This window comes from Schistocerca serialis, chromosome 8 (assembly GCF_023864345.2).
Source record: "Schistocerca serialis cubense isolate TAMUIC-IGC-003099 chromosome 8, iqSchSeri2.2, whole genome shotgun sequence".
Classification (NCBI taxonomy): Eukaryota; Metazoa; Arthropoda; class Insecta; order Orthoptera; family Acrididae; genus Schistocerca; species Schistocerca serialis.
The window spans coordinates 90,469,098-90,497,059 of record NC_064645.1 but is presented as its reverse complement, the minus strand read 5'-3'; positions in this window follow the sequence as shown (position 1 = coordinate 90,497,059).

The following is a 27,962-nucleotide window of genomic DNA, read 5'->3' as shown; positions in this document are numbered from 1 at the left end:
GTTTCTCTTGCCAGAAATCGTTCCCAGACGTTTGAAGGAATATTTGTTTAAGGTAGCACTGTTTATAAATATTTAGGCACTCTTATAAACGAGAAAAGAGACATTGTATAACACGTAAAAGCTGTTACTCAGAAAGTGGCCATAATTATACACAAGATTGTCCGTGCCGGCAATGCTGATGATAAATTACCGTTGTGTGTGGTGCGATGATACTACGAAGCTATCTTCAATGCCATAGTCAACTTCGCTGCCAGCGGCTGGGCACCTCGTCTTAGATTAGGCAGCTACTAAACAATATGAGACGAATTCAGCGGACCGTATTCTTAGGAACACCGGGGGCTTTTGTACCGGTCGAAGGTTTACTGGAAATCCTCGGGATATGCCGGATGGATATCGTACTACGTTACAGGTCAGCAATCTTTTGGACGGACCGTGAGCAATATGATCATGTGTATGAAATCACAGGAACACATAGTGGTCGAGAGGTTCTAGGCACTTCAGTCTGGAACCACGCGACCGTTACGGTCACAAGTTCGAATGCTGCATCGGGCATGGATGTGTGTGATGTCCTTAGGTTAGTTAGTTTTAAGTAGTTTGTAAGTTCAAGGGGACTGATGATTTGAGATGTTAAGTCCCATAGTGCACATAGCCATTTGAACCATTTGGAACCGGAACACAGATTTTTAATAAACGACATTTAAGAGCCCAGAATTTAGATGATTGGTAGTCTGACTGGGACACTAGCAGTACGGCAAGGCGTGTTTATAACGTATTACCAAGCACTAGGAACAGGCCCAAACTGTGCGACGCTGCGCCTACTCGAGGTATGATGCAGCTGTTAACAGGTCGCGATCCATACCTAAACCATGTGCTTCAACTGGGACGTAGCAACACATCAGTCTGTGAATGTGGAAAGGAAGGTTCGGCTGGTCATGTCGTTCTGAGAGTCTCTTTTTTTCAGGTAGGGAGAGACTGCAGACAGTTAGACTACGATATGCAAACAATTACAGAAAAGTAAAAAGGAAAGAAGAGAAAGAATGCAAAGGCCACCCACACGGGTATGTGTAGAATCGAGGACTGCCGAGACACACACATACCACTGTTAGCGATATAGAATAGTGTAGCAAGAATAGGTTTAGAAGTAAGTAAAGTTGGAGTTAATCGAAAAACCTCAAGCTCTTCCAAGGCTGCTAGTAACGTATTTTGTAATATAAGATGGAAGTCATTCACTTCGATCGTCAGTTAATACCCTTTATTTAATGTTGATTATGTAAACTTATTATTATCTTTCAAATATCCGGCTTCATTTCTACATTAGTATCACCGTAGGTTGCTGTCAACATGATTTGCTACTACCTACGTAACTTAAAACGTTGTATGTCTCCATGATTAACGAATATGTACGACCTGTTAGAGTTTCCAGATAACAGGTCTAAAAATCTTTGCAATAAATTCAATCAAACTAAACTGGAATTTATGTTGACCTACTTGACACAATCACGTGGATTAAATATGTAGGCGAATTGTTGCAAAGCGAAATGAAATATAACAAGCATTTAAGGACTGCAGTAGGGAAGCATTTTGTTTACTGAGACAGTATTAGGAAAGCGTAGCTCTTCTAGAAAGGAGACTGTGAGTAGAACAGAAGAGTGACCAGTTCTTGTGTATTGCTCGAGTGTTTGGGAAACTCAGCAGGTCGCATTAAACGAAACCATCGAAGAAGTCCAGAGTCTTGCTGCTAGATTTGTTGTCGATAGATTCGATCAACTGGCAAGTGTTACAGAGATGTTTTGTAAACGCAATGGGAATTCCTAAGGGAAGACGACGTTCGTTTCACCAAACACTTACGAGACAATTTAGAGAACAGACATTTACAACTGACTGAGAACGATTCTACTGCCACAAATGTGCATTACGCGTACGGACCGCGAAGACAAGATAAATTAGGGCTCGTACAGAGGTACATTGGTAGTCTATTTTCCCCAGCTCAGTTTGCGAATGGAATATTACATGAAATATCTGGTAATGGTGCATGGTACGGCCCACCATAAGGTGGCTTGTGGTGTTCTGTATGAACGTAAATGCATAGGCAAAATTGTTGCTGTTGCGGTCTACAGTCCGAAAACTCGTTTGATGTGGGTTTCCACGGTACTCTATCTTGGGCAAGCGTCTGCATCTTCGAACAACCACTGCAACTTACATACTTGGTTACCGTATTCATCTCTTGGTGTCCTACACTAATTTTTACTCAACCCTTCAGAATATGTCCTGTCAAGCTCTTCCTCCTTTTAGTCAAGTTATGACACATATTTCTTTTCTCCCAATTTATGTTCAGTACTTCCTCATTAGTTACGTGATCTACCCATTTAATGTTCAGAGTTATGCTACAGTGACACATTTCAAAGGCGCTATTCCCTTCTTGTGTGAACAGTTTATGTCCACGGTTCATTTTCGTACATGGCTACATTCCAGACAAAAACTATCAGAAGAGACTTTCAGCATTTAAATCTACAATTGGTATTAACAAATTTCTCTTCTCCAGACACCCTTTGATTAACATTGGCGGTATATATTTCATATCCTTCCTTCTTTGGTCATAATCTGTTATATCACTGTCATAATAGTAAAAGTCATCTACTACTTTAAGTAACTCAGTTCCTTCTTCCCTCAGCATGCCCTGAATTAAGTCTCCTGCATTCCATTACACTTGTGTTGCTTTTCTTGATGTTCATCTTACATCCAACTTCTAACACATTGCCCATCCATTCAATTGCTTTTCCAAGACCTTTCCCGGATCTGAGAAAAGTTCACTGTTAGCAGCAAACTTCGAACTTTTTCTCCCTGAACTGTAAGTCCTTCAACAAATTTCTCCTTGACTTCATTTACAGTCTCCTTAACGTACGGATTGAATAACACCAGGGATATGCTACAACGCTGTCTCCTCCCTTTCACTGCCACTGTTACCCTTTCATACCCATCTGCTGCCATTTGGTTTCTGTGCAAGCTGTTAATAAGCCCTGGGTCCCTCTACTTTACCTCCATTACCTTCAGAATTTTAAAGAGTATATGACAGCCAACACTGACAAAAGCATTTTTTAAGTATACAGGAGCTATAAACAAAAGTTGGCCTTCCCTTTACCTGTATTCTAAGGTAAGTCATAGCGTAAGTATTACCTCGCGTGTTCCTAGACTTCTGCGGAAACCAATCTGATATTTCCCGAGGTCGACATCTACTAGTTTCTAGATTCTTCTCTAAATAATTTGTGTCAATATTTTGCAAGCGTGTGTTATTAAGCCGATTATACGGTAACATTCACACCTTTCAGCACCTGCAGCCTTTGGGATTGGAATTATTGAATTGTTCTTGAAGTGTGAAGTTATTTTCTCTGTCTCATACTTCTTGCATAGGAGATGGAGTAGTTAAGTCATGGCTGACTATCCGGAGGATGTTAGAAGCACACACGGAATGTCGTCAACTCCATGGTCCGTGTGTCGACTTAGATCTTCCAGTGCTGTGTCAAATTCTTCTCGCCATATCCGACAGACGCAGCAACAGGGAAGTAACTGATGAATAGTTTAGTTTTGGCTTCTGCGTTAAATTTTAATATCTAATAGGCACAGTTCTCGCGTTTTCGTTTGCGTCACAAAGTAAACCGATTTTGTGACGTATTAAAAGTTCCTAATCAGGGACAAATTATTTAGTTTCACCTGAGTGCTTCGGTAGTTAGTTTTCTGAATATCTGAGTATTACTAGACACAGTTCGTGCGTTTTCGTCAGAGTCTACAGTAGATTTGCGGAGCACCTGCCGATAGTCCGTTTACCTGCATCGTTTACTTTTCAACGGTTTTTGGTATGGACAGGGACTGCGATTGTTGCGTGGGGCTGCGAGCCGAGTTGGTGATAGTTCGCTCTCAGCTTAAGGCTGTGATGGCTTCGGTTACACAGCTTGAGGCTGCAGTGGATGGCCACCTCTGTTGTGGGCCGGCCGTGGGGATCCAACGGACGTCCAGCACGGTCCTCACCGGTGACCAACCCACTTACTGCTCGCACTGAGGCTGACCCCTCACCTGTGGTCTAGTGGGAGGTCGCCCCAGGACGTAGCAGGTGGAGAAAAACTTCCCAGGCGGCCGCACGTAAGGCCTACCCAGTCTGTCTGACAAACAGGCTCCAGGTGCTGTCAATGGCTTACACTGTCGTTGAGCCAGATGCTGTCGTCTGTCCTGTATCACAGGAAACCACTCAGCCTGCAAGATCCGGGCAGTCGCAGAGGGTGGGATTATTGGTAGTTGTTAGCTCGAACGTTAGGCGCCTTATGGGGCCGCTCAGGGACTTGGCTGACAAGGAGGATAAGAAAACCAATGTGCACTCCGTGTGCATACCGGGTGGAGTCATTCCAGATGTGGAAAGCGACCTCGCAGATGCCATGATGAGCACAGGGTGCAGCCAACTGCAGGTGGTTGCTCACTTCGGTACCAATGATGTGTGTCACTTTCAATCAGAAGAGAGTCTCTCTGGTTTTGAGCGCGTAACATAAGTGGTAAAGGCTGACAGTCTTGCTTGCAAGATGAAAGCAGAGGTGACCGTTTGCAGCATAGTCGACAGAACCGATTGCGGACTTCTGGTACAGAGCCGAGTGGAGGGTCTGAATCAGAGGCTCCGGAGGTTCCGCGACCGTGTAGGCTGCAGATTCCACGACTTGCGCCAAAGAGTGGTTGTGTTTCGGGTTCTGCTAAAGAGGTCAGGTGTCCTCTATAAGCAGGAGGCGGCCACACAGGTAGCAGGGGCTATGTGGCATGGACTGGGCGGTTCCTTCCTGTGAGTTAGTTTGTGAAGAGGTCATCGTTGGCAACCGGAATAAAATAATAACTGGATCCTTTTAGCGACCTCCCAATTCAGAATATACAGTCGCTGAAAGGTTCAAAGAAAACTTGAATTTGATTTCAAACACTTACCCGACTCATACGATAATAGTTGGTGATGACTTTAATTTACCCTCAATATGTTTGTTGAAAATACGAGTTTTATTCCAGAGGTACGCATAAAATATCATCATAAATTGTCCTAAACTCATTTTCTGAAAATTATTTCGAGCAGTTAGTTCATGAGACCACGTGAATAGTTGTGAAAACACACTTGACCTCTTAGCAACAAATAATCCTGAGTTAATAACGAGCATCAAAACCGATTCAGAGATTACTGAACACAGGGTTGTCGTAGCGAAACTGAATATTGCAATCCCCAAATTTTCGAAAAATAAGCGAAAAATTTACCTATTCAAGAAAGCAGGTAAAAATTCACTTGACGCCTTCCTGAGAGACAATCTCCACTCATTCCAAATTAATAATATAAGTGTAGACCACATCTGGCTTAAATTCAAAAAATTGCATCGGCAGCAATTGAAAGGTTTATACCAAATTAATTAACAAACGATGGAGCTGATCCTCCTTGGTACCCAAAACGGGTTAGAACACTATTGCACAAACAACGAAAGAAACATGGCAAATTTAAAAAGGCGCAAAATCTCCAAGATTGGTGATCTTTTACAGAAGCTCGAAATTTAGCGTGGACTTCAATGCGAGATGCCAATCACAGTTTCCACAACGAAACTTTGTCTCGAAACCTGGCAGAAAATCCTAAAAGATTCTGGTCAGATGTGAAGTATGTTAACGGCAAGAAACAATCAATGCCTTCTCTGCGTGATAGCAAATGGAGATACTGTCGAAGTCAGTGCTGCCAAACAGAGTTACTAAACACAGCCTTCCGAAATACCTTCACAAAAGAATACGAAGTAAATATTCCAGAATTCGAATCGAGAACAGCTGCCAACATGAGTAACGTAGAAGTAAATATCCTCGGAGTAGTGGACTACTTAAATCACTTAATAAAAGCAAGTCTTCTGGCCCAGCCTGTATACCAGCTATGTTCCATTCGGAGTATGCTGATCTATTAGCCCCATACTTAACAATCATATACAACCGTTAGCTCAACGAAAGATCCGTACCCAAAGACCGGAAAGTTGCACAGGTCACATCAATAATCAAGAAAGGTAGTAGGAGTAATCCACTAAATTACAGGCTCATTAGGTTAACGTCGATATGCAGCAGGATTTTAGAACATATATTGTGTTCGAACATTATGAATTACTTCGAAGGAAACGATTTAGTAACACACAGTCAACAAGTGCTTAGGAAACATCGTTGCTGTGAAATACTACTAGCTCTTTATTCCCATGAAGTGCTGAGTGCTATTGACAAGGGATTTCAGATCGATTCCGTATTTCTGGATTTCCTTAAGGCTTTTGACACTGTACCTCACAAGCGACTCGTAGTGACATTGCGTGCTTATGGAATATCGTGTCAGTTATGTGACTGGATTTGTGATTTCCTGTCTGAGAGGTCACAGTTCGTATTAACTGACGGAACGTCATCGAATAAAACAGAAGTGATTTCTGGCGTTCCCCATCGTAGTATTATAGGCCCATTGCTGTTCCTTATCTATGTTAACGATTTTGGAGACCATCTGAGAAGATGTCTTCGGTTGTTTGCAGATGACGCTGTCGTTTATCGACTAATAAAGTCATCAGAAGACAAAAGCAAACTGCTAAACGATTTAGAAGAAAAAATATCTCAATGGTACGAAAAGTGGCAGTTGACCCTAAATAACGAAAAGTGTGAGGTCATCCACATGAGTGCTAAAAGGAACTCGCTAAACTTCGGTTACACTATAAATCAGTATAATCTAAAAGCCAAGGAATTACAATTACGAACATCTTAAATTGGAAAGAACACATAGAAAATGTGGGGAAGGCTAACCAAAGACTGCGTTTCATTGGAAAGACACAGACCTACTAAGGAGACTGCCTACACTACACTTGTCTGTCCTCTTTCAGAATACTGCTACACGGTGTGGGATCCTTACCAGATAGGACGGACGTAGAACTTCGAAAATGTTCAAAGGAAGGCAGCACGTTTTGTATTATCGCAAAATGTGGAAGAGAGTGTCACAGAAATGATACAGGGTTTAGGCTGGAAATCATTAAAAGAAAAGCGTTTTTCATTCCGACGGAACCTTGTCACGAAATTCCAATCACCAACAAATCTCCTTCGAATGAAAAATATTTTGTTGACACAGACCTACATCGGGAGGAACGATCACCACAATAAAATAAGGGAAGTCAGAGCTCGTACGGAAAGATATAGGTGTTCATTCTTTCCGCGCGCTATACGAGATTGGAATAATACAGAATTGTGAATGTGGTTTGTTGAACCCTCTGCCAGGCACTTAAATGTGATTGGCAGAGTATGCATGTACATGTAGATGTCCATATACTCCTTCCACCTTTCAGGTTTCCCTTCCTTGCCTTCCCATCTGAGCTCTCGATTTCATGCAGCTGGTTTTCTTATATTCAAAGCTCTCTTTGATTTTCTTATAGGCGGTATCTACCTTTCCCCTAGTTATACATGTTTCTATGGGCTTGCATTTGTTCTCCAGTCATTCCAACCTATCCATTTTACACTTTCTGTCCGTCTCATTCCTTAGACGTCTTTATTCCCTTTTGCTTACTTCATTTTCTGCATTTTTATATTTTTTTGTTTAATCAAATATGTCCAATATCTCCTTTGATATCCAATGTTTTCTACTATGTCTTGTGTTTTAGCTGTTTTATGTACCATGGCAGAAATCGATTGGTCTGCGCAACGTCCAACCTGCACCCAATGGACTACTGTTGATATGAGTTAGAAAGTCTACTTTGATCCAAACTTCAACGTCCAATACCATTAACGTATCTGGTTTCATTATTTGACGGAGATGGCAGCTGTTCCTACACCAAAATTCAGACACATTATTATAAGTGTCCTCATCAGAGTTCAGGTCGTCATAAAGGTATTTCATGTACACAACGATGACATGATCATTGTAATACGACTGAAAACCAGCCTAACTGAATGATTTAAAATAACCATTTTCAGTGAGTCGTAGATGGTAACTAGCACACATTTCTGATTCTAAACGTTTATTGTAAGAATTCCGCTTCTCTTTCGTTCTTAACATCTAATATACAGTCTAAGACACGAAAACGACTCAAATTGGTCACAAATGGTTATTCACAGAGGTATCGATGGTAAATGAAGAACTGCAAGCTTCGGTGACCGATGAATGAATGTGTGACTGCTGGAGCACAATGTCACCGCACACCTGGCAAGAATAGTAAACAGGGGTCATGATGATACCAGCGCATAAAGTATTTGAGGATTTCATTCCATGTACTCAGTTTGACAGTAACTATGCCTTGCAAACAGGCTTGTGGACAATGTCAGCAGATGACAGTATTTGAAAGAAGAAAAGTAGTTGAGATCAAAGAAGCTGGTTGGAGTAATTGGACAATCGATCGACATATGAATATGAAACCACGCAACTATTCAACGATACTGGGAAAAATGAGCGGACCATCGCCGAACACAGAGTTTACAAGTACGGGTGACCTAGGAAGACAAAAGTCTGACTTCATGGCGCCCCTTAAGCCGACTACCATCGACGTATGTACAACCAGAAGATGGTTCGTAGTGTGCTGGGTACATTCGGCCTGGGAGAGCGTTGGCTGGAGCAGAATTGTCTTCAGTGATGATTCTGGCTTCTAGCTGAGCCCCGATGACCAGCCACGATGTATCTCAAGACGCCCGAGATAAAAGTGGGCTACCAATGTGACTGTTGGCCACCTTACAGTCCAACAACCAGATATGATATCTTAGGGTGAGATTTCATTTCATAGCAAGGCCACTTCCGTTGTAATCCGCTGCACCCTTACAGCAGAGCGGTACGTTGACGATATTTTTTGCCCTTCATGGCAAGGCATCTTGGACTTGCATTTCAGCAAGATAATGTCCACCCGCACACTGGAAGGTTATCTACTAAGTGTCTTCGTGATTGCCATACTCTACCTTGGTCAGAAAGGTCTTCAGATCTCTCCGCTATTGAGAACATTTGGTGCTCTATGGGCGGGAGAAAGAAAACTGGCGTTCTATGGATCGGAGCGTGGAATGTCAGATCCCTTAGTCGGTCAGGTAGGTTATAAAATTTAGAAAGTGAAATGGATAGGTTAAAGTTAGATATAGTGGGAATTAGTGAAGTTCGATGGCAGGAGGAACAAGACTTTTGGTCATGTGAATACAGGGATATAAATACAAAATCAAATAGGGGTAATGCAGGAGTAGGTTCAATAATGAATAAAAAATAGGAGTGCGGGTAAGCTACTACAAACAGCATAGTGGACGCATTATTGTGGCCAAGATAGACATGGAGCTCACGCCTACTGCAGTAGTACAAGTTTATATGCCAACTACCTCTGCAGATGATGAAGAAAGTGATGAAATATATGATGAAGTAAAAGAAATTATTGAATTAGTGAAGGGAGACGAAAATTTAATAGTCATGGGCGACTGGAATTCGAGAGCAGGAAAAGGAAGAGAAGGAAACGTAGTAGATGAATAGGGATTAGGGCTAAGAAATGAAAGAGGAAGCCGTCTGGTAGAATTTTGCACAGAGCATAACTTAATCATAGCTAACACTTGGTTCAAGAATCATGAAAGAAGGCTGTATACATGGAAGAACCATGAAGATACTGCAAGGTTTCAAATAGATTATATAATGGTAAGAGAGAGATTTAGGAACCAGGTTTTAAATTGGATGACATTTCCAGGGGCAGAGGTGGACTCTGACCACAATCTGTTGGTTATGAACTGTAGATTAAAACTGAAGAAACTGCAAAAAGGTGGGAATTTAAGGAGATGGGATCTGGATAAACTGAAAGAACCAGAGGTTGTACAGAGTTTCAGGGAGAGCATAAGGGAACAGTTGACAGGAATGGGGTAAAGAAATACAGTAGGGGAAAAATGGGTAGCTTTGAGCGATGAAATAGTGAAGGCAGCAGACTATCAAGTAGGTAAAAAGACGAAGGCTAGTAGAAATCCTTGGGTAACAGAAGAGATACTGAATTTAATCGATGAAAGGAGAAAATATAAAAATGCAGTAAATGAAGCAGGCAAAAAGAAATAGAAACCTCTCAAAATTGAGATCGACAGGAAGTGCGAAATGGCTAAGCAGGGATGGCTAGAGGGCAAATGTAAGGATGTATAGGCTTATCTCCCTAGGGGTTAGATAGATACTGCCTACAGGAAAATTAGAGAAACTTTTGAAGAAAAGGGAACCACTTGCATGAATATCAAGAGCTCAGATGGAAACCCAGTTATAAGCAAAGACGGGAAAGCGGAAAGGTGGACGGAGTATATCCAGGGTCTATACAGGGCCGATGTTCTTGAGGACAATATTATGGAAATGGAAGAGGATCCAGGTGAAGATGAAATGGGAGATACGATACTGCGTGAAGAGTTTGACAGAGCACTGAGAGACCTCAGTCGGAACAAGGCCACTGGAGTAGACAACATTCCATTAGAACTACTGATAGCCTTGGAAGAGCCAGTTCTGACAAAACTCTACCATCTGGTGAAGAAGATGTATGAGACAGGTGAAATTCCCTCAGACTTCAAGAAGAATATAATAATTCCAATCCCAAAGAAAGCAGTTGTTGACAGATGTGAAAATTACCGAACTATCAGTTTAATCAGTCACAGCTGCCAAATACTAACGCGAATTCTTCACAGACGAATGGAAAACTGGTAGAAGCCACCGTCGGGGAAAATCTGTTTGGATTCCGTAGAAATACTGGAACACGTGAGGCAATACTGACCTTACAACTTATCTTAGAAGAAAGATGAAGGAAAGGCAAACCTACCTTTCTAGCGTTTGTATATTTAGAGAAAGCTTTTGGCAATGTTGATTGGAATTCTCTCTTTCAAATTCTGAGGGTGGCAGAGGTAAAATACAGGGAGCGAAAGGCTATTTACAATTTGTACAGAAACCAGATGGCAGTTATAAGAGTCGAGGGACATGAAAGGGAAGCAGTGGTTGGGAAGGGAGTGAGACAGAGTTTTAGCCTCTCCCCGATGCTATTCAATCTGTATATTGAACAAGCAGCATAGGAAACAAAAGAAAAATGCGGAGTAGGAATTAAAATCCATTGAGAAGAAATAAATACTTCGATGTCCGCCGATGACATTGTAATTCTGTCAGAGGCAGCAAAGGACTTGGAAGAGCAGTTGAACGGAATGGATAGAGTCTTGAATGGAGGGTGTAAGACGAACATCAACAAAAGCAATGACGCCGCTGAAGGGGAGCGTATATGAAATCGATTGTTTTGTAGGGTTCTTATTGTTGTTGCCAGTGGCTCGCGCTTTTGATGTATGATTCGTTTTGTTCTATGGTACTTTTTGACCTGTTAACGTTCGTTTGTAGTGTGATACCAAATTTTTGAATTTATTTTCGTTCTGTTTATTCTTGAGGAATTAGTGTGTGTTATTTTTCGATAAAGTCGTAGTTATATGGAGTTTTCTTGTGCGTCTTTTCTTTTTTTTGTTTTTTTTGTGGGGGTTTACAATTTTTTGGTTTATTATGGAATAGTTCCAGTGTGTTATTTATCGATTATGTCGTTTTATGTGGATGTGTGGTATTGCTGTCTTTGTTAGGGCTATATAGGTGCAGCGTACATTTTCTTTTGGTTCATTCTGGAAGAATTTGTGCATGTTATTTTTCTATTATGTTGTTATTTTGTGGATGTGTGATTGGTATCCTTGTCTTCGTTTAATCTGTGTAGATTAAGCGAATTATTGGAATCAAATTTTGTGTTTTCGTTATATTTCCGTTGAGTTTATTATAGAGGAATTTGTGTAAGATATTATTCGATTTTTTCGTTAAATTGATCTTAGATTTATAAACTTTTACTTTTTGTTTCTGCCCAGTCAGTTTCTGCAGCAGTCACGTTACTTCCATTTTATATGCTCTTCGAAAGGACTGCATTATGCAATCACAGCTATATCGGTACATTTTATGAGAGAATGTATGTTTTGGTCGAGGATCAGACCGTCATCAAGCCTAAAATCAATCTCAGCTATGAACTTGCGTAATAGGAATAGCAATTCCGGATGTACAGTGTTCCGTCATTGACATTAACTTGTCATGTCCATTATGTCCATTTAACTTCATAGACATTTTTACCAATGTAATGTCTATACAGATAATACCAATGGTCGAGCTATCTACGTTTGATAACTGCTATTGCAATATACGCGAAAGCATAGCAGAGACGGTTTTCGGGACCAATGATGGGCCGATTTTAGACCTAGTTCGATGCTCCCTAATGAAACGTACCGTCGTAGCTGTCTATTGCACAATACTGTTGTTAACATTAATTAAAGCTGCACAACGCCTCCACTACAAAATATTTTTTATTTTTGTTTTCGACCGTAATAGTCTATCTTGTTATCGCCTTCTCCAATAATATAATCGGACTGTTAGTAAAATTTATCTGTGGTTGTTGTGGTGGGACTCGGAGCGGTCTCTACTTACATTAATTTTTACTTTCACAATGAAAACAGTGTAACCGACCTTCCTGTTTCGTCGATTACACTTACATATTGCCTATGATCGCTGCAGGGTTATACTGCTAGACTTATCTTCCGTCTGCGAAGAAGAAAACACGTTAGAAACTGGTTACAACTGTGTAGAGTTATACAGAGTTGACTTGGCACCATAATATGAGATTCTTACTTCCCTGTTGCTTAAGGAAATTAAAGCACTATCTCTGAGTTATGTTAACTGTTAGATCACTTGGGAGTTTATTAACTGCACGAACGTTTTCAACAATCAAGACTCCGCTGCATATTTGTCAGTGCTAAAACATGATTATTTCGTCTTACATAGATTCAAATTACTGAAAATTTTCATTGCAGATCTTGTTTAACCATTGATATCGACGTTCCAGTACAACGTTGTTCTCTGCAGTTATCGAGGTTGCTGCCCAACGTTGATCGCAGGGTTTGCTAACAAAAATCAGCTTAACTGTGGTGGACCATTGCACAATAATGACTTCCGTATTCTCTGGAGTAGTTGAAGTATCGAAACGAATTAGTTTATTGAGTTCTTGAGTAAAGGATTCTATAATTTTGATTCAGGCGTTATAGTGTTGGATTTTGTGTTTCGAGAACAAGTTCTTGGGGAGCATTAGAAGCTTTGAATGAAGCGAACGCTCTGTTTCAGAAGCGAGGTATATAGACGATACCCACCAAGAGGCATTTTATCAATATGTAATGCAACTTCAGAAAGTTCCGAAAATGCTTGACTTGTAGAGAGAGATATCCTCACTGAGTTTTTGCCAATGTTCAACTGCTGGAATGATGTATTCTCAAATTTATAGCTTAGTTTCACAAATAGAATGGTGTCACCTATCACTCTCCTTTTCGATTACACATACATACGGTAAGTCCTACCGTTGGTTCATGCTTTTATCTTCTGCCGTCGGTGAAAAAGAAAAGTCATAAACAGGTTCCGGCTGTGTAGTGTCATACTGAGTCGACATGGATTTGTAGCAAAAATATTATCTTTCCTGTCACTTAAGGAAGTACAGTTAATATCTTGGAGCACTGTCGAATGTTAAACCTATTAGCTGTTTATAAGCTATTTTTAAGTTTTCTTCATGTAGAAACTGGTGGGTAAATTTCAACCACAAATATAGTTAATACGTCGTACATGTTACTGTTTAGCTCACATGGCAATGAAGTGTAATTTAGATGTAGGGTTCTCGATGACTGACACAAAGAAGGGACAGTGCAGCCCTGAGAGAATATACTGACTCGGTAATATGGATAGCAGTAAAAATCGTATTCTCGTAATATACTGCGGAAGGTATAGCCATCAGATCGTAGCGTAGTTTATTATTTAGTAACTTCATCCTACCACCAACACACATGAAAAACAAATTCTTGTTCCTGCCCCAGGGGAAGATATTCCGCATATCATGCTGTAATAGATGACAAATTCTGAAGTTGTAATATCTGAAGTAGCTGTATAAAAAATGGTTCATATGGCTCCGAGCACTATGCGACTTAACATCGGTGGTCATCAGTCCCCTAGAACTTAAAACTACTTAAACCTAACTAACCTGAGGACATCACACACATCCATGTCCGAGGCAGGATTCGAACCTGCGATCGTAGCGGTCACGCGGTTACAGACTGAAGCGCCTAGAACCGCACGGCCACACCGGCCGGCGAAGCAAGCGTATATCTGAAACTATTGTAGTATTATAATGACTTGCTAATTAAATTTAGTCTAATAGATAAGCCCTCAGCTAGTTGCTATCAAAACAAATTTATTCTCTTCAGAGAAAAATTACCACGTAATGAAGCCGCGATTGCTAAACTTCGAATAACTGTTATTGTTATGATTCATGCTCTACGAATTACTGACACAAAATTAAAGTAACTAATTCTCTAATCAATTATATAGACTGTGCCTGTCGTTTTTGATACAAGCAGCTGCTTTTTTACAAAAGCCAAGGTTACAGACATGTCGTCACGGTTACAGGTTTTTCTTGCGATCGCGTTGTGAGACATTGCTGCAAAACTTACTCGTAGACACGGTCTGGTCATGTCTAAAGTGCTGTTTGTTATCGTTACAGCAATGTTCCGCCGCATGAAGAAGTTTTTCTCCCGGTGTTTGGGAGGGGAGAAAGACGAGGGTCTGCTACTGGAGAATAACTTGGTCGCTGTTAGGGGTACTGTAGAGGTGAGCCACGTTATATTGCAGTGACATAGCACGCAAAACAGTAAAGTCTGAGAGCTAACTGATTGTACATAACGTGGTCAGACTGTCACGATTTTCTGTAAATGAATATTTTTTTGCTATAAACATCCCATGTGACACGTCATTGTAAATAACACGTCTTAGATAGGCATCTCTACACGAGTGATGATTGTGACGATTATATAAAATACCACCTAACTACCTAACTCCGTCCAATCATTCCTCTGAAGTTCCAAAGGTACCGATCGACCGCCTCGTCATCGTCAGACGATAGACGTCACTGTATGGAGGAGCATGTGGTTAGCATACTGCTCTTCTGGATCGTGATCAGATTCCGGCGGCAATGAATGTCACTGATGGATGGATGGATTTGTTGATCACTGGAGCGAAGTGAGATGTGCTAGTCACTCAACAGTTCACAATAGTCGTCATTCTAAAACTTGAGCTTATCTCCAGACCTACATAAAATTTTTTAAATTTGCCATAGCGGTCTTGACTTCAAGTAAAACAAAGAGCTTGAGACCTCTTCCAAACTTACTTCTGCCTTCGCATCAAAAGATAAAGCGCCGTAAAATATGGACTATAGGAATTCTAATACTACATGCGCCACAGATACAGTGGTCGTTTAACATGAGTATGAAGCCCTTAGAAAAAGCCTTTAGCATGTCAGAGTCGTATATTCTCTGACCCGCAGGGTAGCCTCACACTGTGTCTCTCGCTTTGTTCCCTGCAGGACTCCTTTGCTGCATTATGTTGGCCCTTTCCCCTGGATCCCACTGGCCCTAGATCCTCTCCTCCGTGTTATTACCACAATATATCCGGACTTGTCGCATTAGGTAAGCTAATGTTGATAATCGAATCTGAATGCTGTTTAAACAATTCTGACAATTGTATTGAAGCCCATTAAACTTAACACTGACCTCAGACATGGACAGTTTGATTCTAACCATTTATCATTCCGGTAAATTGGGTGTGGTATTTGTTAACACTGTTCAAATAACTATGTGAGAGACTTGAGAAAGGTAACATCCCTCTCCAGTTGTAAAGAATTATGGTGAAAAATATTCTGGGGCAGAGGCGCACTAAATATGCTGATAACGCGATCGACTGGTTGAAGACGACATTGCAGAATTACCAAGCATGCTCTATGACTAATCAAACTAATAAGTTCTTTTCCTTGCAGGAGCGTCAGTTCACCCTGGACTCGTTTTTTGAGGAGATAATGCAGAAGCGGCTGCAGGAAGAGAAAGAAGTCGTTTCTGTTTCGGTGAGTGTAAATTACAAAGTAGTAGGAATAGTAGCATTTGGTTTCAAAGTGAATTTCTCGTTTTATCACTACATGAAAACTTACTCTCGAATATGATACTAGAAACTGGTCTGCTTCCGGGTATTAGGCCGAATTGTTGTGTTCATTTTGTGCACAATACTTCGACGGACGTCCCAGCGATCAACTTCATGTGCTGCGAACTTTGCACTAATGTGTTCACGCTGCTTGGACTCAAACTAGTCAGGGAACGTCACACGACCTGAGGAAGATGGGTCGGTCAGTTACTGAAATGTTGACTGTAAAGCAGGAACAACAACACGGCATAACCTCAGAAGCACATCATTAACCAGTCGTGCCCAGAAAAATGTTAAAGATAATGGGATATTAGATATTTGTTAGTATTAATTGTTGCTGAGACATCACACGACTGGTGTTTCTTGGATATTAAATTGAGTTACTAGATATTAAATACCGATACCTGTACACTGCTCAATTTATGACAAATGTAACACTTCTTAACACTTTTATATGATAGAAACTAGTATTAATTTTGGATTACTGCACATGTTGGGTGACATAAAACAAATAAGTTCGTTTCCTTACAGGAGTGTCAGTTCACCCTGGACGCGTTTTTTGAGGAGATACTGCAGAAGCGGCTGCAGGAAGAGAAAGAAGCCTTTTCTGTTTCGGTGAGTGTAAATTACAACAGTAGTAGGAATAGTAGCATTTGGTTTCAAAGTGAATTTTTCGTTTTCTCATTACATGATAACTTACTCTCGAAGATGGTACTAGTTACTGGTCTGCTTCCGGGTGTTAGGCCGAATTGTTGTGTTCATTTTGTGCACAATACTTCAACGGACGTCCCAGCCATCAACTTCATGTGCTGCGAACTTTGCGGTAATGTACTCTCTGCTTGACTCATATCATTCAGGAAACGTCTCACGATCTGAAGAAAATGGCTCGGTCACTTGTTGAAATGTTGACCATAAAGCAGGAACAACAACACGGCATAACCTAAGAAGCACATCATTAACCAGTCGTACACAGAAAATGTTAAAGATAATGGGATATTAGTTACTTGTTAGTATTAATAGTATCTGAGATGTGAAACGAATTGTGTTAGTTGGATACTAAATTGAATTACTATATTCTTAATTTCGATACCTGAACCGTGCGAATTTGTGGTAAATGTTACAATTCGTTATAATTGTATATGACAGGAACTAGCACAAATTGTGAATCACTTCACGTGTTAGATAACATGAAAGTAATAAGATCTTTTCCAACAGGAGCGTCAGTTCACACTGGACGCGTTTCTCGTGGAGTTGCTGCAGAGACGGCTGCAGGAGGAGGATTAAGGGGGTGCTGTTACGGTGAGTGGTACTTCGATCTGTGTAAAGGACAACAGATTTTGGTTTCTATGAGTATTTCTCATTTCATGATCACATGCTAGCTCCCTTCAGAAGGGGAGTCTTCAGGATATTATTCGAGTTTAGAGTTTTACGATTTTTAATATAACTGAAATGGTGTCAGTTTAGATATATCACCATGGCTACAAAATTCTATGGTCGACCCATAAACTTTCTCGGTACTTATAGTCTGCTGTTCTTTTATACCAATTGTAAACTCTGATCAGATACAAAATCCTTTCGCGGCATACGTATCTTTTAGCTCTAGTATTGGTAGGATATACTTAAACTCAAGAATCAATGGTACATACAATACCGTTGCCTACAGTTTCAGATGAGGGAGAGCCTTTCGGATAACGTTCTCCTATGTCCCCTCCCGCCCATAACAGTTATCAAGTTCTCAGCGAAGTTTCACCTTCAGCCTCCCACGATTATACTTGGTATTTTAATCCCATTTCTTATGCTGCATGATCGTTTATTTTTCTGTCCCGTATTTATCCTTGAAACTCTCCGAATTTGAACTGAACATTTACACAACTTGTTTTAAGAAACTCTAGTATTTTGGTAAGGATGGATTTAGCAACAGTCACAATTCTCTCCGTTCCATAGTGAATATATTTCAGGTGAGGATAATCCATGCGTCTGCGTGAGATATCTACCATCTGATGCAATAATTTAGTAGATCATTTCACCACAATAGATAACACTCCGGGAGGAGTAAATAGGCAAACATTCACTGTCGGTAATTTTCATATTTGCAATAATTTGTATTCTAGGGTTCATGAGTTGGCGCGATAGAAACATCCCTTCTATGGATACAGAAACTGACCATTTATTAGCATGTGGTCCTACGATAATTTTGCACTTTCCTTTACAGATGTCATATCAACTCACCATAATAGGACGACGTTTATAATTTTGAAATGTATATTTGTCGCAGATCACCCCGGTGTCCTCCGCGCCCACCTTGGAGGTCTGTACATCACACTGCGCAGATCTTGAGAGCCGCCATGCCAGACGCTGAATGTGTTGACGCGTGACCACCAACGCGACGTCTGGAGAAGACCGTCCGGCTGCCAAAATGTGCGTCCGCGAAACCGCGGCCAATACCACCTGGAACCACAGTTACCAATCGAATAAACCTTTGGATTGATGATATAACAAGTCTCGTTATTTGTTTTATTTGCAACAGGCGGCGTTGTGGTAATGTAGATGGCTCGCATTGGGGTTGACTGTGGTTCATATTCTCTTCCGACCAACAAGATCTACATTTCGGTGGTTCCTCTTAGTAGATTAATGGAAACAAATGGAAGGTTCTTCGGAATAAAACTCGTTCGAGTCTGTCCCCGATGCGAGCTGCATCTGTCATTACCTCTCCGTCGATGGAAATGGAAGAAACTGTTTTGTGCAACATTAACATTTGCCAACTACGTTTAACAGAAATATCATTGACACTAAGTATAATTCTAAAAAGAGTAGGAAAATCAATGACATTAATGATAACACTCAAAAGACTAGAGTGACTACAAAATCACTGCTCCTAAGGACAACAAAGTAGTCTCCATAATCCCAACATCTACTATTCAACACAGTGAGCCACAAGTAATATAGCACTACACACGCAGGAACTAAAAGGTAATCAACATCTGAACCCCTTAGACGGAGCTGGCATCACATCTGCACACACAAGTCACCTAAATCCGTAAATTCCGGGGAGGGGTGCCATGAGCTCTGACGCCACATGCCCAGATGTCTTCGATCGGGTTTAGATGTGTCGAGATAGGAGAGCCAACGCATCAACTGGAAATCGGGACTGTGTTCATCGAACCGCTCAACACACTCCATTCCATCACGCTCTTGCCCTTGTGATATACAACATGCATCGTGCGTTTTTCTGACTAGCAGTCATTCCTCGCCATGTGTCGCTGCTATCGCCTGAACGGATTTATATCGACAGTAGATCGGCGGCCATAACATTCTGGTTTATCTGTGTATCTGTTTATGAAGCAGTAGGTATGTAAACAAACTCAGATGCTGCTCATAACAGAAGCATGGCGAGTGTCTTTGCGTGGGACACATAAGTCAAAGCACGCCTAGTGTAATCAAACTGATGTTGCAATTCACTGAACTGCATTGGCAAACAACAATTGATTAGCATGTGGATGTAACCTCAAACGAGTAAACAAAGAAATTAATGGTGCCTTAAGATCGACTGAGAATTCAGAGAGAGTTCATCACCGCTGCTATTTATACTTTGGCCCTTATGCACTATGATTTGTTATGTCGTTGAAATTTACTTTCGGGGCTAATGTTGCTGAGGAAAATAGTGTTGCAGAAGGCACGTTTTTATTTCATTTTTTATTTATTTCACCAAAACTAAAGAAGAGTCGTTTGGGAGATTTATAGGGGTATGACATGAGCCAGATGCGCAGCACATAAGTCTGGATCACCTTGACGCTAGGATTTCGTCACAGACTAAAGTATTACCCAATATTCATGGCTGTACAGTTAACTTCAACCCGAAGAAAATGACACAGTAATGCTGTCTCAAAAATAATGAAATAATTTAATAATATTTGGGGAATTTTAACATACTTCGTTAGATAACAATGATAAGTTACTTTCTTTACATGTTTCTAAGGACTTGTGTGAAATAATAACGCAGTCACAAAAGAAGCAAAAGTGATACACATAATGTTTGTTGCATGGTAAATACAACGAAATCAGGATGTGTGACTTAAACCCAGCAATGATTTCATGATAACATTGTTAATATTTGGACCATTTTTAGTCAGTTGCAGCTTACATTATGCGTAGATAATAACTGATTAGAAATATATTGTATATTATAGACTTCTGAAATGCCTAGTACCTTTAGGCGAAAAAGTTTGGTACACACATGTAAATTCAGTAATAAAACAAGGAGTATTTTCTAGTCTCTATGATAAAACACAATGTAGTTCATAGTAGCTGCTAACAGTAGATGGAATACATAAAAAATGAAAATGGCAGGCAACAACTCACGGCCTACAGAACAAAAGACTAGGATAAGGTGACATAAAATAAAATTAATAGGTAGTTCGGTACTGCACTTGATAGTTTACAGATATGGAAACAAAATAAGGCGAAACAAATAATTTTTCTTTTTAAGATATCTCGGTGTTATGCAGTACGATAATGGAATAGTAATGTGAATTGTATTCGTCACAGTTTTCTAAATAACTTTCAGAATGTTCTTGGTTACATTGTGCTTAACGTCTGCCAGAACGTAATTTCTTTTTTTCCAGAATAATGTGATAGCAAAACCGTCTACTGCTGAATACAAGCATACATCGTCTCCAAGTCCACACACTTTTATTCTACCTTGAACAGCACTGTGACTTGTACATTTCAATAACTCTCTTCCTAATAGTTACGAAAAAGTTAGCTACACACCTCCTGAATTTGTTTATTCTTGTGATTTCGTTCAGTAGATTGCTGGTATGTACCATTTAAACGCATTTTCTAAATATATTGCCACCACAACAAATAAGCTGATGCAATTTAGCTTATTCAGGTCCGCTAGGAGTAAAACTTCACCGATCTCCCCTGTTTGCTAACATTACATGGGAGTAGACGAACTTATTGGGAGCACTCTGATCTGTTACATCAAAAGTGGAAACTGGTGACGTTAATATAACACAGCGCACAAAGCCATACAATTTAAAGGTACTGGACGACCCATTTGTTAAATGGATGGGCGAAAATAGGTATCTCATATGTAAGAGTTAGCTAAATTTGTGAACGGTTGATTTACATTAACTGAAGGATAATGAAACGAAATAAAAATGAAATCTGAAGGAAACTTAAGCGAAAGTTTAAATTCTATGAGAGTGTTACTACGGCCATTTGAATGTGCAGTGAAGTATCTGAAATAAAACCAAAGTTATGGTTCACTCATGAGTGGGGAATAACACAAGGCAAATCGATAAATCTCCTGAATGTAATTACTAATTAGTGAAAGTTTTTGAACATCTGTGTTGCTGGTGTAGTTATTCATATAACGATACTTTACCATTTTTGCGGTGTTCCAGGTGAATTCGACACAAAGTTGTCAGATGGCAGCTGTCAGAACTCGTTATATGAGAACGCTCCACTGCTGCTTAAGAACCTTTGTTTGTTGGATTTATAAGCTCAAATACGGTCTTAGTTTCAGAATGGCTACACTTATTTGTATTATTTTACTTGAATCTGAAATGGTCCCATGTAACGAATACTGTTGCACTTTTACTTAACTACACTATGTACGCGTAGTAAGTTATTATTCGTAAACTAGGTCATATATAATTACTTTTCCTGCAAATAGTTCCTGTTTCCATCACAATAAATGGAATGTTGAGACGTCTTGATGTCGAAAAAAATGGTTCAAATGGCTCTCAGCACTATGGGACTTAACTGCTAAGGTCATCAGTCCCCTGGAACTTAGAACTACTTAAACCTATCTAACCTAAGGACATCACACACAACCATGCCCGAGGCAGGATTTGAACATGCTACCGTAGCGGTCGCTCGGTTCCAACTGTAGCGCCTAGAACCGCTCGGCCACCCCGGCCGGCCTTGCTGTCGAGTGTGAAAGTATTTCGCACTATACAATAACTTCCAAATCAGTTGCAGCTTGGAGCACTCCTCCTCTGCGATTGTCGGATACTCTGTAGCTATCTCTCAGAGAAACCGTGAGCGTCTCAGAAGGAAACTTTTGGCCTCCTAAGCCAAACTGTGAAAACAAAGCTACTGCATTTTGTAAAATTCACAACAATCAAATAACACATAACACTGCAAAAATCAAAGTAATCTCCAACAGTAATTGTACTTAAATAACTTTCTATAACGGTGACTAGAAGCATGTGTTCTTTCACCCAGGACGGGACCAAAATAATACCCTGATGTATCGTCAGTTGGCATCTAACGAACTACGTGTTTTTCCTGATCGTACTAGTTTCGTACATTTCGTAGAATAGTCCTATAATTAAAACGGGAAATAAACGTTGGTCGTTTTTTAAAGAGTTCCACACACGTCTCCCGGTGACAATCCACAAAATTCCCATAAGAAATCAAAATGACTTTCCACAGTATACACTCTCGTAAGTAACTCGGCCCATGTAAGAGTAGTCCAAGTCGACAATGCTCTGGCTTCATCCAGCTCATCTGTAGAACACCTACGACAGGATTCACTACTACAAGATATTCTGTTATCTTCGCTCTAGACAGAATCAAACTAATCAACATGGGTGCCTTGGCAGTAGCGCACTCGATAAAATCGCCTGCAGGAAATTACAGAATGTAGTGAACTTATGCTTGCCTACTACTGTATAACGGGAATGTATACATCTGGGGCGAAAACTTGTGTTGTTATGTCGTTACAGCACCACATCACATCGCTCGAGCTTTTAACCGATGCAATTACTTCACCCGTCCAATAACTGTCAGCCTGCGACGTAAAAACGCATTACGTGATTTCATGTGGAGGTGACAGCCGGCGCTGTGCGCGCCCCTCCCCTCATAAGACCAATCAGGGGCGAACTATCGCGGACGGGGGTACGGCACTGTGTCTCAAGTATGGTGAATTATTGGGGAAGACGAGAGCCTACGTTAACACCCGTCCACTTTGATAAATAACATCATCACTAGCCTCAAGATGCAACACAACTTTCATTTAAAAATGGCGATTAGGACGCCATATTCAACAGTTCCCATAAAACCAAAATATAAAAATCAATTCAGAAACTTAAAAATTCGAAATAATAAATATTGGGCCCGAAGGGTAATCTGGGGAGTTATATTCTCAAGTAAAAGCTACAGAGCCCCAAAAATACTGGCGTATACAAAACAAAACAACCGGAAGAATACGATGAAGAACAGCATGCAGAGGTCTGCATCGAAAATGCAAAAGTAAAGCATCAAATTAGATAAATTCTACTGGTATCTAAGAAATCACTCTATAAATATATACTAACTTAAAAGCCAGACACCAATACAGAAAACAAAAAGAAATATCAGTACAGAAAGCGAAAAAGTAGTACCAGTACAGCTAGCAAATATCGCGAAAGTTAACGAAATATGGTAACAACAACGAATACTCCAATACCGATACAGAAAGGTTTAAATTGCGAGATGGACAAAATGCAGTAACATGTGTTCACAAATGCAGCTCAACAGAAAATTGCAAAATCCCTGAAATTACTCGTAAATACTTTTTGTGTGAATTGTTACGCGCTAAACTGGATCTGGCGACTTCATTCTGTAGGCAACCCAACTCAACTAGTTCTGCTACATCTCTGTACATTGCTTTCAGTTACTAACATCACATTCTTCACACTTTACGTTAGAATAACCAGTCTTCATTTACCATAACCTTCTGAAGCTATTCGTGTTTCTTTATTGTCGATCTATCAGCGTTCTTTATTTCAGTAATATTACAATTAGTATTCGCTAAGTTATTAATTTCGTTACATTACAGGTTGGCTCACCTTTGATAAAAATATGTGCCGAAGTTCACATAAGTTGAAATCACTGTGTACTCACGTTACCAAGACAACCAAAGATAACGTTTAAACTCTAGTTGATTAGGAGCGAAAGCGGAGAACACCGTAAACTCATCTTTCTCTTAAGTAACTAAACTGGTTGATCCAGTAACATGCTCATTCCATCAAAATTTGCACCACTATGTATATATCCAATATAGACTACAAACACAGCATAAGGTGACAATACAAACGTCCCTAACGAAAACAAACCAACGCTCCGCACACGTGTGACGTCACCCGCCACAACACCAATACGTCACAGTTCAAGCCCGACAGGTGATATCGTAGTTTCAGGTCGAGACAATTGCTGTTTTGTCACATCACTTGCATTCTGTCTTTCCCAAGTCAGTTTATTTTACTCGTTAAATTAACGCCATAGTACTGCAGTTCTGCACTGCAGTGACTGACGATGATTGTATCATGCCGACAGAATGTTGTCTACTGAAACAACCATCAGCCTCTGCAATTGATACACTTTTCCGTTTCATCCTGTTGGCGGTAGATATCTCCATGCTTGTAATACGGGAGGCATCTGATGAGGAATATATGTCCCTCCGAGACGCATGCAGTTAGGCGTTCCCATAGTTTTCGCTTTGGGTGTATGTTGTCGGAAGGCTTTTGTGCAAAATTCTGCCGGCTGGGGTGGCCGAGCGGTTCTATTAGCTACAGTCTGGAACCGCGCTACCGCTATGGTTGCAAGTTCGAATCCTGCCTCGGGCATGGATGTGTGTTCTAGGGGACTGATGACCTCAGAAGTTAAGTCCCATAGTGCTCAGAGCCTCTTTTTTTCTGCAAAACGCTGCTGTTTTTGAAACGATCCCTGGTGTTGCCAACTTACTAACAAGTGAATAATCCAAGAAGCAATAGCTCAAATTAACTTTTCCAGTCTAACATCAATTCCCACTTTCAATCGCACCAGTTCCTTACTACCACGCAGAGCTATGAGAACTTACATGTGGTGAGCCATGGGATACGTTTACTGTACGCAAATTTCTAGTACCTTTAGAACAGAAATCACACACAGGAATATGCGCAGCCGAAGAATGGAGTACTGGTCATAGCTCCTCTTTGAACAGCAACTTCTCGTAGTTGAAATTTGTTAAGAGAAATTTGTTAACATCGAGTATAGATTTAAGTGTCAGGAAGTAGTTTCTCAAGGTATTTGTATGGAGTGTAGCCATGTATGGAAGTGGAACATATTGTAGACAAAAAGAGAATAGTAGCTTTCGATATGTGGTGCTACAGAAGAATGCTGAAGATTAGATGGGTAGATCACATAACTAATGAGGAGGTATTGAATAGAATTGGGGAGAAGAGGAGTTTGTGGCACAACTTGACTAGAAGAAAGGTTCGATTGGTAGGACATGTTCTGAGGCATGAAGGGATCACCAATTTAGTACTAGAGGGCAGCGTGGAGTGTAAAAATCGTATAGGGAGACCAAGAGATGAATACACTAAGCAGATTCAGAAGTATGTAGGCTGCACTAGGTACTGAGAGACGAAGAAGCTTGCACAAGATAGAGTAGCATGGAGAGCTGCATCAAACCAGTCTCAGGACTGAAGACCACAACAACAACAACATGGGCAGGGCCCTACAAAGAACTGTGAATTTTGCTCCTCTATAACACCATTTGGACCGAATTTGGCACTATATCCCTCTGGACGACATACAACAAGTCAATCACTCAATGCCAGCCGAAGAGCTACTTGCATAAGCGCCAAACATTGATAATTTTCTTACAGACTTGCCCAATTTGTGTAGCTCTTTCTCGTGAATAAACCATTCAGTTTTTGAAATGGGACTCCTTCATTTGTCTGTACATGAACATCACATCTACTGATTTCCGCGCCATTGGTATAATTCCTTCTTCTTGCGTCGTATTTTCTTAAATTTAAAAAAAAGTGAACTTGATATGTGTAATTGTTAAGTGGACGTTGACTTGAAATGTCTGAAATTTTCGAAAACAATTCTTGTCCCCATCTGAAAGACAATTTTATCCCGTTTAAAAAAATTTATTTTTTATCTACTTTTCAGTTGTTGATTTGGCCTGAAACGCTCTTTGAACAAATGTCTGCAAACCAGCCACGCTCATGCGACAGGCAAGGAATAGCACCATATACATTTCTGGCCAGCCACAGTCATGGAAACAATAAAGCCAATATACAGGGACCTTTCAGATACCAAATTACTCAGCAAATGTCTACATGGCCGTACGCAAAACCCTAATGAGAGTTTCAACATCTGCGTGTGGCAACGAGTGCCAAAAACAGTGTTTGTTGGATGGACAGTACTCAAAATGAGTGCGATGGATGCTGTCATGTGTTTCAATGATGGTGTAACCATCAGGATAAAATTCATGGACAAATTAGGCATCCAGCCAGGAAATAATAGGATAGCTGCTCTGACTGCCATAGATTGTCAGCGAGTAGTTGAAGCTGTGGAAGCCAGTGTAAGGAAAAGGCCCCTGAAGAAGTCTACAGATGATAAAGAAGCAGCTGGCCAGGAAGATAATGCTGCTGGAATGTTCTGAAAGAGGCATACGATGCGTCAAAAACACTGTGAATATTCCTTTCTCATTTTCCCGAAACTACGTTTTCAGAACATTAGGTACATATAACTTCTCAATGGTTCCATCCATGTTCACCATGTTTCCCTCAAGTGAAGAATGGGATAGCATCTTTGTATTGTGCGTAATACATCGCAGAAATGATCTATGTTTGTCATTCTGTATATAATTTTAGCGGTATTTTTAGACAAAGTAATAATGTGGTAAAATAAGGGTTTTCCTATTTCCTCACATATACTCCAAACTACAAAACGAGAGGCATAATGTGTTCCTGTGAATGTTGACAGCAGTCTGTCACAGTCTGAATGCTATTAGACTGATGATGGACCGAAAATGGTACCTGAATGGGAAGTGTATTATAAAAACACCTATTAGGCAAAATACTGTAATTCTTAAACTGTAGGAGATATTTTAATAAATATCCTTATACAGCTAGCGTTAATGTTATTCATTGTAGATGAAGAGTAATGTGCACTGAGAGCGAGCTATGAAAATGCAGCCCGTGCACGTCCAGGTCCCCTTAAAGAGAAACTGATGCATTTATTGCGTCGTCAGACACTGCCGCCTTTTGGCAGATATGACATGAAATTTCGGACACCGATATCTGAGAAAAAATAAATAGTGTCCCTTTAGGCGACAGATAATGTATTTTGTTTCCACATGTTTTATATCAGGATATATCTGGGATTGGTTGATAGGACCCTACCTGAGACAACAACAGGTTTTTCTGGATGCATTTTACAGTAGTTATGCAGCAATGTGAGAGTCGTGGGGGAGAGCAGCATCAAATTAATCTTCGGACTGAAAACCATAACAACAACAACAGTATGTCTTGTTTGTCAGTTTTAATGTTTTTTAGGAAAAAGAAGATAAGGAATAAAATTTTTATATATGCTTTCCGGAGTATTATCTAACACATAATCCCATTGTGTTATTTAATCTAAAAAGAAGGAAATTTTGTTTAGCGTAATTTTATTCCTTCGCTCTGAGGGGAAAGGAGTGTATACTCAGCTAATCACTCAAATGTATTTAAAAATATTACTGAAGTATACAAGGATAATCGATGTAATGTATAAATGTAATAGTAAAACTCGAATCATCAATACGAAAGCTGGTTCGAACACCGTAGTAGTTTGGTAGTGTTGCTTCCTCCATTCTTTTAATTGATTTAGCGAGTCTGTTACAGGTGGCTCTGCAGTTTAACATGGAATACAAGCCATAGACTAACCTCGCATTTATCATATTAACAGAAATCATTGCCGAACTTGAAATAAGCGGTAAATGTAAAAAAAAAAAAAAAAAAAAAAGCTTCTGACCAGCCTCGGATAGAACCCTGTGGCCTAGACTGATACTTACTTTCTGAACCACCGAACAAATATGAAATGATAAAACTATTTATACTTTCATTAGTTACTGAAACAGATCGTCCAACATTGATAACGTTAAATATTACTTGTTGCT